The sequence below is a fragment of the Paramisgurnus dabryanus genome, chromosome 2, assembly GCF_030506205.2.
Source record: "Paramisgurnus dabryanus chromosome 2, PD_genome_1.1, whole genome shotgun sequence".
Classification (NCBI taxonomy): domain Eukaryota; kingdom Metazoa; phylum Chordata; class Actinopteri; order Cypriniformes; family Cobitidae; genus Paramisgurnus; species Paramisgurnus dabryanus.
In genome coordinates, this window is record NC_133338.1 from 31,954,774 (window position 1) to 31,968,064 (window position 13,291).

Sequence of the window (13,291 nt, forward strand, 5' to 3'; positions counted from 1 at the left end):
TCGGCAGTTTTGCAACAACGGACCGAATAGCTTTTCTCACGTCTTTCTCCGCTGCCATTACTGAACTACAACTCAAACTGACGCACGACCTCAACGTCATCGTTCTTAGCCACCCCCATCTGTTCGCTGATTGGTCCTGCAGATTTTTGCAGGAGAAAACGAAACTCTATAGAAAAATCCCAGACGTACTGCTGAAGCTAAATGAAAAATAAGCGGAAGCACGTAGGAGGGCGGAGCCAGGCTAATATTGACCCACACTTTCTAATAAACAGACGTATCACAATAGTTCAAATGCTGTGTTTGCATTTTCTGGTACTTGTAGTAGTGGCTAATGACTATAAATTTAGCTGGGGTAGATTTTGAGTCATATTGTAGGCTATTTGACTATCTGCAGAATTTTGTATATTTATTTTATAAAAATCTGTGTAATTATGCGGCATGATTTTAAATGTTTTTCTAATTTATTATAGAATTTAAGCTGTAAATATTACAAAACATTACATACAAATATATATATATATATACAAAACTCTGAAAATATTTGTTGAAAAATTATATTTTGGTGGGGCCCCCCCTGACTGCATGGTACTGCATCCTGTTTAGTGCAGATTGAATGATCCACCCTGTAGTGTTACATCAGTCACTTCCCAATCCTTTGGTGTACAACAGAACAGAAATTAAAGAATCAGCAACAACATCAATGGAAAGAAATGAGCCAATTTAAGTAAAAATGTACTTTATACACAGCTGAAATTGGAATAATATTAATGTAGTGCTTATTCTGAATCACACACTTCAGAGCGTGTTTCCTTGCTTTATCCCATACACCTGGAGCAGTTAAGATTGTGTGAGCAAGTCCACCGTCACTGTTGTCTCTGATATCCAGACTCCAGGCAGTTGATTTTCTTCTGAGGTTGCTCTTGTCACAGATGTTAATGCATCTTTTCACACAGGAAACTAAGTGCTGTAATGTTGCATCACACTGATAAAGTTGATTATGGAATGTGTGGCGCTTAATGGCAGATTTTTACCAGAGGAGGGCCAGGTCATTGTACTGTATATATTGTGGGCCATAAACCAGTGTCTTAAATTTGATACTGTCTACAAGAAGCCAGTAAATTTTCCATTAGCCAGTTTATAAAATTGTTCATATTAAACATGAGAGAACACACAGATAGATAACCAAAATAATGCATCCCCAATGAACAATTGAATTACGTCTTTCAAAAAAACATTCATTTCCCATTGCCTAATCTCAAAATCGGAGTTTACTTTGTGCTATAAATAGTTTTCCCGGAAAACTCTTTGCTGCTACTACAGAAAACAGGAGCAATAGCAAGTGCATAACCATTGGATGATCAGGAAAGATATTGGACATTCTTTAAATCTGCAGGAGACAGGGACATTCTTGGATTATTTTCAGTGTTGTCATAATGAATATGAACATTTACACAAACATAGACAAAACATTTTTAATTATCGTTTTACCTGATTTTTAATGATGCACTTTCCCTTAAAATTCATATTTTAATTATCTAAAGCACATAAATGGAGTACATTTGGGAATCAACCTCCATACTGGCAGTCTCTATTGTTGCGTGTCACAGGTTTGAAACAAGAGCACAAGACTCCCTAAGTACAACCTTGAAACAGTGTTTATCTCTTCTGAAAATATTATGATGTTTTATGTTTATAATATGATGTTTTAAATATACAGTGGATGTTATGTGTTTATTTGAAATCTTTTCTGGCCAATACTGTGATCTTATTAGGGAAGATCATATTGCAAGATAGTCATAGTCTATGTTATAATGTCAGAAAGGGTGTTGATTATAGATAATTTGATATATTATAAACATTCACGACCAAATGAACTTTCACCCTTTATTGTTCCCTTGTGGCATGACTGATGGCAAATGACTGAAAATAACTGACCCTTATACCCCCCCAAGGTTGTGATGGCTGTTTCCTCCTGCATTTATGTGGCAGTTTTGAGTAATGTCAAAATAACCCCCCTTCAACTGATTAAGATAAAACCATGGTATCTGCCTGAACATTTAAAATACTGTAACTGATAGGAATGTGTGATTGTGCCCAAAAACGACCGGAAAATCAACACAAAACAACTTTTCATTAGGCTTTCTGCACAACAGTCAGGAGAAAATTGATTTTGTATGAATCGTAATAAACTGTCCGATTTACACCCCTAAAACATATATGTATATAAAGTGGAGATCAAGATTAGAGATCAATTTATGAACATTTGAATGCAATCTTCATCGTTCTGAATTTAAAGGTGTTTTAGTTAGCTTGTGGAACTGTGTTTTATAAAATAACCAAGAAACTTAAAAAAATAAAAACAGTGATCAAAATTAAAGAACAACATTTGTTGCACAAAGAAACATTACAACTAAAAATTCTGAATATTACAGCTGTAAAAACTAAGTAGAAATTATGAAGGCCATTGAATGACTTTTGCACATCTGCGTCCACAGGACATGTCTAGTCTCTCACACTGCTCTGGTGTGGTTTTGGTTCGCTTCTCTTTCAGTCTCTTCCACAGTTCGGTGACTGTAGTGGGTTTCTTAGCCATAACTTTTTCCCCAAGGATTTTCCAGAAATTTTCAATTAGGATTAGATCAGGACTCTGGGCTGGCCATTTCATTATTTCAATGTTTTCAGCTTCAAGGAACTGCTTAACCCTTTGGCTGTGTGACAGGGGGCATTGTCCTGCACGAAAATCGCTTTCTGATTGGGCGATGAACGCAGGTAAGGAACCGCGTGTTACTGCAGAGAGTCTGATAAACACTTGCTTTCACTCTTCCATGTAGCTGTTTAAGAGGCCCAACTCTTTTGCAGAAAACATCATTCAAACCATGACCCTTCCTTCTCCACCTTTCACTGATGTGAAACTTTCGCTGAAGTGAACTTTGGACCAGTTCTTCACACAACAGGATCCTCACTCAGCAATGATTAGTCTAGCCTTTTGATTCTGGTGTAGTCACTGCACAGTGGAATTTCAGTCCAAAATCTTTAAACCGTCGAAATACTGCGAGACACATCCTTCCCCTGTTCAGCACTGAACTGATGAGCAATTCCAGCTGCAGTGTTGAACCGATTGCCCATAGACATTCTCCATATTATTCTCTCCTCTCAAGCATTTGTTTTTTGTGGGGGACCAGCCATTTTGGGGGAATTGAATAAGTAAGTTACATTGTAAAGATGCAATATTTTAGAAATCATAGATTTGGAATGACCAACTTCTCTTGTTATGGCTGTAAGGGTCATTCCTTTGGCCCTCACCTGGACAACCTGCTGGCTTGCAAATTAGTAAAAAGTGAAAAGTTAGGCTGCCAGTTATTAGAGATTAGCCCTTTTCACACAGACATTCCGGAAAATACACGGAAAAGGCATCCTGGATTTTTCCGGAATCGTTAGATTTTTTTGTTCATTCACACTGACATGATTAGCCGGCATCTGATGGTCCCGGAAAGACGTGACCTTTTGAAAGTCCTGCCCTCTCTTCTACGCAGCGTTTGAAGTTTGCCTATTATTTATTATTTCTCTCTCCAGAAACAAATTTTTGTTTATGATAAGACTATAAAGGAGAGCGTGACGCACCGTTCTAATGCTGGTGAATGATCTCAGCTTCTGAGTGGATATTTGACGTGCTCCCTGATCTCTGCTTAAATACAGTTTTCAGACATTTCTCATCGTGATTGTTTATATGCATTTAAAACCCGCATTTTGAGGAGCTGAACGATATATCTTGTTGGGATGACGCGCGGGCATCTTCGTTTATTATAGCTCAAATGAGCACGTGACGCGATATTCTTTTATGCTGCTGAATGATCTCCGTTTCAACGCAGTAAGTAACGAGCTAACTTATCTGATATCTGCTTCAGTCCAGTTTGCTGACATTTCTCGTTGTGAATGTTGTAAATCCCTCATTTTAAAGAGTTGAACCAACTTGTTTATGACACGCGCGTCCTCACTACGGCACGTGCGTCATTGTTTATGCGTCTCATTTATCATTTCCTGATAACTGCTTCGATCTAGTTTGCAACATTTCTCGTGGTGAATGTTTATATGCATGTTATCTCTCATTTTAAGGAGCTGAATCATAACTTTTGTTGTGATGACATGCACGTCCTCACTACGACACGCCCATTACGGCATTGTTTCGGCTTCTTGTTCACACAGAGGGTTTTCCGTGTATCTGACTAGGTCCTCTTTCCGGCAACGATCCCAGAACATTAACGGACGAGTTTGTGTTCACACTAGGGCTGTCACTTTTGAGAAAAATCAAATTCGAACGGATTTCGAATATCATGCAATGTATCCGATTATATTCGAATATCTAGACGCCCCCCCCCATGCGCATAAAAAACCCACCGCAATGGAGATTCAATCACAAAATTATTAACAGTGACAGTCATAAACAGGGTTGTCTGGATTACTTTTTTACTTAATGTTTGAAACAGCAGGTTATCAACTTATGAATAACAAACTTATATATATATATATATAAAAAACGATTCAGAACAGTTACAAACAATACATGACAACTTTAATAGCAGCAGTAGTATATAGGCAGACGCAAACGGAATTCGCGCCCGCAGATTTCGGCAGAAAACTCCGCGGAATTCCGCGGATTTAATGCCCGTCATTGACAAGCACACATATCCCGCGCTTGAGCGTGTTTGTGACCAGAACTGTCATTGACAACAAGCACACATACAAAGCCTATCCCGCGCGTTTGTGAGCCGTCATTCACACAAGTACATTAACCCTGCGCGTGCTGTTTGCTTGCCCGTTTTCAATGATAGAGAGCACAAACCCTTTGATACTTGAGATGAAATTAAACTTACCTCTGAGTTAAGCCAATCTCACTTGTCGTCAATGTGAGGCGCGAGTCGCGACAGTCAGCACATGATCATTTCAAATCCGTTTACAAGACAAATGCTGTTGTTGTTTAATATAAAGTTTACATTGCGTTGTAAAAATGATGAAATTATCTTCATACATGCTAATTTCATAATGCGAACGTATTAACACAAGCTTTTTATTCTGCTATAATATTTAACACTATAAACAATGTCATTTTATATACAAACTATAATTCTATCTTGACATGCATATTAGGTTCATTTTGGTCCCATTTGATTCCCTCTCTTGCGCACAGTTGCCGTCGTCGGTCTCACTCTCAGCCTCCTTCCTATTACAAGGTGTTACTGTAAACAATGCGCTACACACGGCATTTAAAAAACCGGATGGTTTATTTAAAGTTCGAATACGGATATTTCACGTCATGTTCGAATGAATATTCGAATATCGAATAAAAAGTGACAGCCCTAGTTCACACAGACGCTTGTCTGGCAATTTTACGGGTATTTTCTGGGACCAAAGGTCAGTGTGAATGGGTTTATTGTCAGACAATTCTCTTATTTTGATCAGTGTTCTTTTTCTAATATATCATTTAAGTTTTTTTTATACTGTGCTTCAGAATATTTAACCCATAAAGTATGCTACAGGGTATATATATTTTATAAAAAGAAGAAGTTGATAGTAGCCAATCTGGCAGCAAGAGGAAACAGTGAGATGTTCAAAGGCAGTCTCACAGTCCAGACCGGGACATCGGTCTACTTGGGAAAACATGGAGCAATGTAAGCTCACCTGACAGGATTTTTGGAAGCAAGCACACTGACAACTAGTGATTGCAGCTGAGCTTATTGCCACTCAAGATGTCAAGAAATAAATTTCTGATCATAAGGGATTGTACTATAAAGTACTGTACGATCAATTATTTTTCACATGACTGCTGGTCAACATGTGATTTATAGTCAAGTGTCCAGTTACTTGTAGATTTTGGTTTAGGCCACAAAGTCTGGCATTTACTACTAGACTTTCTTTATTTCTTCCTTTTAAGGGAACGTAAAATTTGATGACAAAGTGCTTATAACTATGTAGCAAAAATATATATTGGATTATTTCATAGATTTTTCATAGACTCTCTCTCTCTCTCTCCCTCTCTCTCTTTCCGTTATTTCTAATTTTAATCCCTTTTTCCTCAAGTTTACAACTGCCAATTACTTACACACTAGGGAGTCTTTAAATCCTTGAAATTCCTATTCCCAGAGGAGCCTTTGATGTTGTCACTCACAAAGTTTACATCTTTGTTGTGAAAAACATTTTGGCTCTCCATTTAACTTACACCCTCTCTTATTATAGTCTCTAATGATGGCATCTTATGTAATATATGTCTGCCAGTAACAGGTCATTTTTATCTCCTGTAGGAAATATGCAATATATTTCAAATAAAAATGTTTTCTATTTGCAAGTACAGTCTTGTTCAAAATAATAGCAGTACAATGTGACTAACCAGAATAATCAAGGTTTTTAGTATATTTTTTTATTGCTACGTGGCAAACAAGTTACCAGTAGGTTCAGTAGATTCTCAGAAAACAAATGAGACCCAGCATTCATGATATGCATGCTCTTAAGGCTGTGCAATTGGGCAATTAGTTGAATTAGTTGAAAGGGGTGTGTTCAAAAAAATAGCAGTGTGGCATTCAATAACTGAGGTCATCAATTTTGTGAAGAAACAGGTGTGAATCAGGTGGCCCCTATTTAAGGATGAAGCCAACACTTGTTGAACATGCATTTGAAAGCTGAGGAAAATGGGTCGTTCAAGACATTGTTCAGAAGAACAGCGTACTTTGATTAAAAAGTTGATTGGAGAGGGGAAAACCTATAAAGAGGTGCAAAAAATGATAGGCTGTTCAGCTAAAATGATCTCCAATGCCTTAAAATGGAGAGCAAAACCAGAGAGACGTGGAAGAAAACGGAAGACAACCATCAAAATGGATAGAAGAATAACCAGAATGGCAAAGGCTCAGCCAATGATCACCTCCAGGATGATCAAAGACAGTCTGGAGTTACCTGTAAGTACTGTGACAGTTAGAAGACGTCTGTGTGAAGCTAATCTATTTTCAAGAATCCCCCGCAAAGTCCCTCTGTTAAAAAAAAGGCATGTGCAGAAGAGGTTACAATTTGCCAAAGAACACATCAACTGGCCTAAAGAGAAATGGAGGAACATTTTGTGGACTGATGAGAGTAACATTTTTCTTTTTGGGTCCAAGGGCCACAGGCAGTTTGTGAGACGACCCCCAAACTCTGAATTCAAGCCACAGTACACAGTGAAGACAGTGAAGCATGGAGGTGCAAGCATCATGATATGGGCATGTTTCTCCTACTATGGTGTTGGGCCTATTTATCGCATACCAGGGATCATGGATCAGTTTGCATATGTTAAAATACTTGAAGAGGTCATGTTGCCCTATGCTGAAGAGGACATGCCCTTGAAATGGTTGTTTCAACAAGACAATGACCCAAAACACACTAGTAAACAGGCAAAGTCTTGGTTCCAAACCAACAAAATTAATGTTATGGAGTGGCCAGCCCAATCTCCAGACCTTAATCCAATTGAGAACTTGTGGGGTGATATCAAAAATTCTGTTTCTGAAGCAAAAACAAGAAATGTGAATGAATTGTGGAATGTTGTTAAAGAGTCATGGAGTGGAATAACAGCTGAGAGGTGCCACAAGTTGGTTGACTCCATGCCACACAGATGTCAAGCAGTTTTAAAAAACTGTGGTCATACAACTAAATATTAGTTTAGTGATTCACAGGATTGCTAAATCCCAGAAAAAAAATGTTTGTACAAAATAGTTTTGAGTTTGTACAGTCAAAGGTAGACACTGCTATTTTTTTGAACACACCCCTTTCAACTAATTGCCCAATTGCACAGCCTTAAGAGCGTGCATATCATGAATGCTGGGTCTTGTTTGTTTTCTGAGAATCTACTGAACCTACTGGTAACTTGTTTGCCACGTAGCAATAAAAAATATACTAAAAACCTTGATTATTTTGGTTAGTCACATTGTACTGCTATTATTTTGAACAAGACTGTACATATGTATGTGCTCGAGTGGTAATAGGATAGTTTTCTGGAATTTTTTCATTAGTGGGAATTGCCAAGGCAAGCGTTATTATTGCAAGTTAATTTCTTAATGAGGGACAACACGGGTATCTCAAATAGCTATGTGTTGTTCTGTACCTGCAAACACATGTTCAAAGTCAGCTCCTGATATGAGATTTGAAATTTATACTTTATGCTTTTTAAGACTCTAAACATGCTGCCAAACATCCTTTCTCCAAAACAACTTGCTACTAAAAATGGTTTGTTGTGGTAGAAATTTGTGCAGCATTGTTGCTGTCATAGCTGGGCATCTAGGGATGTTCACATTGACCGTTTAACCGTTAACCGAAGGTAAGAATTTATGACCGATTAACATTATCAGTTAAAATAAAAAATTGTTAATACTGTCCATGGTGCGTGTCGTCATGAGCCGACAGACATTTTCTATCTTTAATTTGTGAATGTCCTGTAAATGACACAAATGATTGCTGCCCTGACTGTCTGATAAAGTAATCATTTGTATGAGAAATCATTTGTATGCGTGTTTGGAAGCTGAACGGAGACGCGCGCGTGTCTGCGCAAGATGACGCGGTCCGTCTCGCGCACATCCGGACAGACGTTCGCTGATGGCCTCTGACCCTGACCATGAACATCTCTCTTTTTGCACAAACGGAGAAAGACGACGCAAAACCAAAACTTTCTGAAAAGCGTCCTGCTTTAGAAATGACCACTGTGGTAGATGAAACAGAGACAATCTGCCCATTTGGATATTAATCCTCTGGACCGATCGCGTGCTTTTTAATAAGGTAATTTTGCGTGAATATCTCATAATGTATGAATCCTGGTTCTGTTGTTGATCCGTCGCTGCTGTTTGCACGTTCAAATTAAATGTTTTGTTTTTACTAGTTCACAGACAACCGTCAACTGTATTTTTACTCAATGACAATTTCATATTAAAATCTTATAAGTTAACGGTTAATGTTCGGTTTAGAAGCTACGGTTGTCGGTCGGGAAAATTAATTGATATGAGCATCCCTAAGGCAGACACCAGGCAATTGACTGGTTTGTGTACACTGATAAAAACATTGGTTTTGAAAATAAAGACACTCTGATATCAGATGGTTCTGACATGCAACATTTTTTAGATTATTGGAGAACGTCTTCCCAAACAATTGTTAAGCACTGTCTATAGCTTTATTCTGATTTATAGAACCTATATATAATTCAGAAATAAGTGTTTTTTTCACAGACAGAAAAATAAGTGGTATAAACAGCTGGACTAGATATTCAAATAACTGTACTACTGTGCTACTTATTGCCAGTACCTAATATACATCATGACACCTATCTCTGTAGGTTTGTTTTGTTGAGTTTCATTGGTCACATGCACAGTATGACGTATAGTGAAATTCTTGGAATGACCCCACAATTTACAACAAGCTGTTAAACAGATTAGAAATAGTAAGAAAAAAATCAAAGTAATGGGAAAATAAAGATGTATAAATAAAAGGTCCACTGTTCAGATTTTATCGGCATCTAGTGGTGAGATTGTGAATTGCAACCAACAGCTCAGTCTACAGCTTAACCCTACCTTTCGAAATGCATGGAGAACCTACCGTAGTCACCATAGGACAACATACCATCATCTAAGACAACGCAGTGACAATACGCAGTCTATAGCACAGTTTGGCTGTTTAGGGCTACAGTAGAAACATGGCAGCGCAAGATGGCAATTTCCATGCAAGGGGACCCGAGGTGTATGTAGATAAAAATATATATTTTGGTGGGGGAAATAATTGCTAGTACCAATTACCCTTCCGTTACCGTCTGAAGTCACACAACAGTTGTGGTATGGTGTTTCACTGAGTAAACAGGAAACGAAGTTGAACATCACAACCAATCTGTGCTTGATAGAGTCATGGCAGAAAGGAATGGTTGGTAATTAAAAGCACCCTCAGTGGCCACAATCACTATAACTGTACATTCCTTAGTTTGCAAGAACCACAGCATCTGCTGATATTTCTGAGTGTGTTCATTTGACCGCTCGAACAACCATCAGCCCTGCATTAGCTGGTCATCAGATAACCTATAATGATAAGGCTCTCAAGCATATCTCAATTGCTGAAATGTACCATACAATATTTATTAAAGTGTGAGTGACGCAAATGCTGGCCCTGTTCGTAAAGACCACCTACATAAAACTCATTCTGTGAGCAAAAGCTTATGATGCACATGCAGAAATCTCAGCAGTTTAATCTCATCCTGTTTAACCTGGGGTGGGGGTGTTGTTTTAAGTAAAGGAGGAACGAATATGGGAGGTGAGTACAGACCAAGCTCACATTTAGGAATGTGGTGATTGGGTGCAAGAATGCAGAGTCATGGGTTTTGGGGCACGCTAGGAAGATGGTTACTTTCAGTTACTTTTAGGTTCCCATTCACAACTGGTATTTTAAAGGGATAGTTTGGCCAAAAATGATATTAAACCCATGATTTACTCACCCCCAAGCTGTCCGAGTTGCATATGTCCATCATTTTTCAGACAAACACATTTTCGGATATTTTAGAAAATGTTTTAGATCTTTCAGTTGATTAAATGTAATGTTACGGGGTCCACGACCTTCAAGTCCAAAAAAAGTGCGTCCATCCTTCACAAATTAAATCCAAACGGCTCCAGGATGATAAACAAAGGTCTTCTGACGGTAATCCGCGCGGTGTTGTTGTAGAAATATCCATATTTAAAACTTTATTAACGAAAATAACTACCTTCCGGTAGCGCCGCCATCTTAGACTCCTCTATATTCAGGAGAGAGTATTAGCGTAGTGTACGCACTTTTCTTAGTGACGTATGACAAATTCGGAGGGCGGGGGCACAGAGCAGCAGCAGTGTAGCCTCCGTAAGCTGCGTAAGCTCTCATCCTTAATGCGGACGCGACTAAGATGGCGGCGCTACCGGAAGGTATTTATTTTCGTTAATAAAGTTTCAAATATGGATATTTCTACAACACCACCTCGCGGATTACCCTCAGAAGACCTTTGTTTATCATCCTGGAGCCGTTTGGATTTAATTTGTGAAGGATGGACGCACTTTTTTTGGACTTGAAGGTCGTGGACTATGGGTGGACCCCATAACATTTAATCATCTGAAAGATCTAAAACATTTTCTAAAATATCCGAAAATGTGTTTGTCTGAAAAACGATGCTATGCAACTCGGACAGCTTGGGGGTGAGTAAATCATGGGTTTAATATCATTTTTGGCCGAACTATCGCTTTAAGCCATCTCTTTTGTCCACTTTTGACTGCTACTGTCCTGATTACTATGAGGAGATGGCCTATGGTCATTAAACACATGCGGGAGAAATAGCATGTTTACATTGATGCACATGTTTTGTACATGTATATATAAAAGTGAAAAGAGGAAAGCAGCCTCTTTAGCTTCAGTTTTATTAAAGGCCACTTTCAACACTAAAATCCGGACAGATGTAAAAACGTTGTGTACATCATACATGAAATCAACAGGCGGAGAGTAGGCGGTCTTTTGTGGCTTTTTGAACACATTGAACAACATGACCACAAAAGCAATGAATGTTGTCCATGGTGGACAAGCTCAAAACGTTTAACACCGTTTGACACCTTTTTACACCTGCATTTAGAATAGTCCGATTGTGTTCAGTTCGAACAAAACGCCTCTTAAAACCAGGTGTGAACAACCCCTGTGCTGACTTGATTGTGGTGACTCTTTGGCTCCACCCAGCCATGCGACCGGCTTGTTCTCATTGCCCATGGCGATGCCGATATGCATGATGAGGACTCATCACCGCAGTGTTTGTATGAAGGAAACTTTGATTGCTATACATATTTAGTTTGTTTTTAATGCAGTCTTTAGGGAAAACATAATAGTGCAGTATTTCTGGATTTTTTGAGAAGAAAAACAAATCTCTGTATTTGTTGGATCAGTGTGTTAACCCCGTTGGTGTTTTTTGGGGCAGTGTGTTAACCATGTTGTTGTTTTTTGGGGCTGTGTGAAAATGACACCTTCAAAACAAGGTTGTTGTTGTTTGTTGAAGCCCACCTCAGTGTAAAGTTAATAGAGTATTAGCATCTTCTAAAAAAAAACAAAATTCCTTATCCTTTATGTGCATCAATATCAGTTATCTGCAGTGCAGTCTGCCCAAAATGAGCTAGATTCTACACTTATGTTACTCTACTAAAAAAGACCATTGATTCCTGACTTTCTCGGTTACACCCCAAATATTCCCTGTAAAGGGAGGAAATGCCCTGCATTGACCCTGTTTTCTAATGCTTGGAAATATACAGAGCTCTTATGAAAAGACTTAGCACTGGCAGATATATTACCACTGGGAAATAGTAAAAGCCTTTTAGAAAAGCTTAGCTGAACCCAGTTTAATATTTTGTGGTAAAAAAGAAGATGCATTTGTGATAAAGTCAAATTAATCGAAAATGTAAATAGTTCATAATGATAACCTGAAATTTATGTTGACCCTTATTTCCATGGTCAAATCAGAAGGCCAGTAGAAGATGTTAGAGGGAAATTTGTCTCGTAATTTGCTCATAATTGGGGCAGTCGTTACTAAGAGAGTCGGGCTTGTTACCTGAAGGTTGCCGGTTTGAAACTCACGGATGGCAGGTTGCAACTGAGGTGAACTATAGCAAGGCACATTGCTCCCTGAAGCACTGCAGTGTATGGCTGCACACTGCTGCCCAGTGTGTGTGTGTTTACTGCTGACTGGTATGGGTTAAATCAGTGGTTCCCAAACTTTTCAGTGTGTGCCCCCCTTGCATATCCCTTCGCACCACTCCAAGGAAAATTCATGACATAAAACTCTCAAACTTAGAATTTTAATTAAACAAATAATTTTAAATTATATAAAAAATATAATGACTATTTAGTGCTGTTGTTAGTAGTCTGATGTTTAATTATGTTTTTTTATAAAATGCAATAAAACTGCCCCCCGGCATCATCTTGCCCCCCCTCCATCAGGGGGCCAAACTCCCAGTTTGAAATTAAACAGCGGGTTAAATGCAAAGGGTCACATATCAAGTAAGGCAGTCATGTCACTCTCATAATCTTTTTTGAGGGCACGCGATGTAAAAACGTCAAATCATGTATTTAGCCAGTCATGTGTAGCTCGTCATGTCAAAACATGTGTCATGTGTGTCATGTTAACCTATGTGCATAACATATTATGTAAAAATACGAGCCTGCTGCAGATGCTTCGAAGGGGTTTATGATAAAAGAGATTCTCGCGTTGCCAGATACTCGCTTAATCTCATGTATAATCAAGAGTTTA